This window comes from Plasmopara halstedii, assembly GCF_900000015.1.
Source record: "Plasmopara halstedii genome assembly, contig: Scaffold_3120, whole genome shotgun sequence".
In the NCBI taxonomy this organism is placed as follows: Eukaryota; Oomycota; class Peronosporomycetes; order Peronosporales; family Peronosporaceae; genus Plasmopara; species Plasmopara halstedii.
This window is the reverse complement of record NW_020190023.1, coordinates 306,014-310,733: the sequence shown is the minus strand read 5'-3', so window position 1 is coordinate 310,733 and position 4,720 is coordinate 306,014.

The window sequence follows — 4,720 nt, the reverse complement described above, 5'->3', positions numbered from 1 at the left end:
TTATACGATCGGAAAACGGAAATGTTCTCCGCAGGGTTGAGCTGGGCTCACGTCGCGCCGTTGGCGCACTTCGTCTTCCTCGTCATCCCATGCTGGGAAAGGAGTGTCCGACTCGTAGTCGACTTCCTCCAATTCCTCGACGAGAAAATCTGTCGCCCGGGATGGGCGCGCTGTGTTGAGTTCAATTGCTGAGGGCTTGGGATGTGCTTCTCGTGAAGCCGTGGACGTACAGTCCGCAGTGCACCCTGTGCAGAAGAAGAAGGGCTTCCACCGCTGGCGCACTCGCTACCAGCTAGGCTTGGTGTTTTGCGTGTCGAAGACACAGTGATCATAGAGCGGAGAATGTTTGAAGGTGTTCTTAAAGAACGTTAAGGTGTCTCGGACACGCGAACCTTGTATGAAGTGACCGATTATTGTGAGTTGCGAATATTCACAATTTTAATGGGGAAAATGTAACGGGGTTACACGTACCTTTTTTGAAAGTGCGAGTCGCACAATCTTGTGCGACTGTACATAGGTGTGTATTACACAAGTAAGTGTAATATCAGAGTGGTGTGTCTACACCGTAACAAGAAGCCACCACGTGGCAGGATTACCAGTAGTAATGCATATTACTATATTAATTAAGTTTTGCTTTTTAAATTAGCTATTGCTATATCAATCAGATAACCTACAGTTTTAGAAAATGGCGGCTCTGCCGCACCAGAACAATGAGAAGAGAAGACATTAAATACAGGTTCGGTTTTGTACAAAAGTGTTCGTTTGCCTTGATCAAGGCTGTAGTATTTAGCAGTAGCGGATTGTGATCCGCTACACTTGTACTGGTTTTTGGAAAGAACGTAAGGTCTGTGACCTTAGTTTCTCTTTCTTTAAGCAACAGCCCCACTGCAAAGTGGGTGACGTAAATCAGTCACTTCTACTGAAAATGTTTCTCAAAAGCTAAGTTTTTTATGTACAAACCACGATCACCCACGGTCTAGTATAAGCTAAAGCTGGGGGCTCAACCTCTGTACGCCAATGATTTATAAATCAGTGGCCCAAAAGTTTAATAACGAAAATGTAAAAATCTTTGGGGCGTTTTGCATGTAGCTAGGAACCATAACTTATTTTACTTCAGTTGCAAATTTACTTATAAGGTCTCGAGTCGTTTCTCGTTCTCTCTAAGTCCCTGTGTTGTGTTTGAGGGTTTTGAACAGTGCCCTCTTACACCTGGTAGCACTTCGAGCGGTTTTTTCAAGCACACTCAATTTTAGTTTGACAGCGCGTTTGATAAGCATGTCACGCGTTCCAGTCCAAGCCATACGCTTCGCTTTGACAATCAGAGCACTCGGCAGAAATCACATTATGTCAGCACCATCTTCAGGTCATACTCTTCTACTTTTCCCTGCGACGTGGAGGCAGTTGGGGTACTACTCGGTCTAACAGTATCACAAACTGAGGTGTTGACGAATGAGATGTTTCCTCAATCGTCTTCCCATGAGCGGATGGCAATCGATTGGATACAAGAAGTTATCTGAGAAGCTGCGGTATATATTTTATTGCTGTCATCCGCTCCGGATGACCAGAAGAACGCAGCCGTCAGTTTCATGCATCATGAGACTATGGAATCTCGGAAGGGGTTGTAACCCCTGTTTCTTCGTATGAAACGTGTCTTTGTACCTTAGCGGAGAGAAAGAACCTGTATCACGATGGTTTGTCGAGTTGGATGCAGTAATCACTGCAACACAAATACGAGACCCGATGCAGAAAGTTTTTTCTCTCGATGTCCATTATTCCGGGTCGAGCAGAGCGGTAAATGAATGGCAAGCATTTATTCGATCAAACAGCTATACCAGCTACGAACATTTTAAGGGCAAGCTGAAAAGGCATTTGAACCACCGCAGAGTGAGTTCCGTTCCCGTGCCGAGTGCTTGAAGCTTCGTAAAGGTCGTTACGCCCTACACTCGTTTGCTCGCTACTTGATATTGAGCATTATCGACGTGTCAATTGATGTTTCAGCACAAGTTGTAACGTGCATCGCGGGTTTGAACGATGGTACGGTCGGGAAGCAACTGTTCCGTGGGTATTCCAAGATACTGAACGATTCTATCAACCGTGCGAAGCAAGAAGAGTTCAGCATCAAGCAAGCCAATTTCAATGGCTTCGTACCAAGGCAAGCGCGTCAGTCGACTGGTACAAGTGATGGTCCAGGGTCTATGAACATCTCGTATGTTTCCACGTATGAAGTTGTGCGTCCTTGTAAAAACCGAATGTATTTCCGTTGTGGGAAGTCGGGTCGTATTACTCGGAACTGCATCGTGTCTTTGCCGAGTCGGCGCTCGTTCGGACAACCGTGGACGCTGTAAAGGTCGCCAGTTCGAACTCTTCATGAGTAAAAAACAGAAGGGGCGGGACTCCCTACTAGAAAGTCTTTGTAGATAATTTTGAAATATCACTACGAGCCTTGATTGATACTGGTGCGTCAAACAACTTTGTTCGAGCGCAAGTTAAGACTAGGCGTGGTTTCAGCCTGCCTAATGTGAAAGAAGAAATGATCATACATTCAGCGAATGGATCTGAAATGAAGATACCACAGCAACTTATTCGCTTGGCAATAATTTCTGAGAATTTCGAGGTGAGGAGGAGTTATCCAACTCGATTTCGATGATAAGTCTGATATCATCCTAGGTATACCAAGGTTGAAGCGTTATCGGCCTAGCATTGACTGGATGAATACGAAGATGGCCGTCAACAAGTCCTGTGTACTAATTCGAGAATCATGACGACAAACGAAATGGTATGGGCAAATGAATCTATGAGGAAGTCACAGAAGTTCCAAGTAATATTGTGGTGTGCGATGCCCCATGTTTACAGGCCAAGCCTAAACAGACGAAAGTAATGGCTCCAACTGGAGGTGGGGCCATCAGGCTCCAGCAAAAGACTGTCTCCTTTGCCATCGACATGGAAGTCGTGGGCAATGGTAGCATGATGAATAAGGGGTTGATAACAATTAGAGAAGGAATTACAAGGACACTTCAATGCATTTGCTATCAAATCTTTTGCGTGTCCCTGATCAAAGTACAAGCTGAACCGATGAAGGAAGTGACCAATAGCAAGACACTTCGTGCAATCTTGTCGTTTTTGTGGCCTACAACAAAGAAGGTGACTTTGAGGTTATCAGTCAAATAAAAATTGTAAATCCTCCAAGTTCAGTCAAAAGATTGTTTTCTATGCCGCTGATAAGCAAGAAGACGCCGAAGTGTAGCCTGGTGAAAGGCAATATTTTGCACACATGTGCGATCGTCGAACAAGCTATCAACGATGTCATAAATTTCCGAAAGTATTTGATGAAAAGGCACGGAAGCAAAGGTTAAATGAGCAATCGTTGGACGCTTTTTTGCAATCGCAAAGCAAAATAACACTCTGGTTTTCGCCTGCGATACAAGTGATTATTCTATCGGTTGTTCGTTGATGCAATACGATGATGAGGGTAGAGGGAGAGCTGTTTGAGTCGCGACAACTCCGGTTAGCGGAACATAACAATATTGTTTATGACAAAGAACTTCTAGCAATGAAGTATGCTTGGTTAGTACTTGCTTTGAGAGGAACGCTTTGCGATCTATACAGATCATGCCTTGCTTCGTACGGCAGTAAAGCCTCCTCAACTATCGTAGAAAATGACTCAATCGTTTTCCTTCTTTGCGGGGTACAACTTTATTTTACACTACAAGTCAGGCGAGACGAACATCTAAGCTGATGCGTTGTCGGGACGTCCGGTCTATTTTCCAAAGTCTAGGAGCAAAACGTGCACGAGCCATGTCGACAATTCAAACATGATCAAACAATCAGAGTGCAAGCAACGACTACAGTACGCGAAGCAATTGCCGAAGGGTGTAACTCTGATATTACAATTCGGGAATTGCTGAGTATTTCAAGAGCTCTTCTGACAACGCACTTGAAAGTCTTTCGTCTCGCACAAGATCGCGTATTAACCGTTTTGGAGTACAGAATGAATTGTTGTTCTATGCGATTGGACACAGGGAGGCGGCAAGAGTTGTTGTTTCAAATGACGAGGTTTGCGTCATCGTCTTTTATATGAGCACCATGATAGTCTTTTGGGTAGCCATATCGGACGTGAGAAAACAGTTCTTAGTCTTTCTTGGTATTACGTCACATGGTGCACAATTATGTGGGGATTTGTGAGATTTGCTAGAGAGTGAAATCATCGGGTTCTACTTAGACACTACTTGACTCGTCGGCAGTACCAACTGACAGCTGGACGATTGTGAGCATGGACATCATTTTCGGACTTCCGCGTGACACATGAACTCTTTCTGTTAGTGGATCCATTTCGCAAGCTAATTTATCTTGCGCCTGTTTTGTATAAAATATCTGCCGAGAAAACTGTTAACGTCTTTGTAGACGTTGTTTTCCGTCTGTATGGTCTTCCTGTGCCTGACCGTGACACCTGTTTCACGTCAAGGTTTGGCATGCATGTTTGGGCGAAGGGTACCAAATTGCCCATGATAACAGCGGAACACCCTAAAATGGACCAACAGAACGTGCGGAACAAGTCTTGGAGGACGTACTGCGTACTTACGCTACGTCCTTAAAAAATGAAGTGAATTGCTCCCTCTTGCAGAGTTTGCGTTGTACAACTTCACACATGTCTCTCCAGATCATTTACCACTATGTGAACTATGATATTTATTCTAGATAGCCTATTTCCAAAATGGGCGAG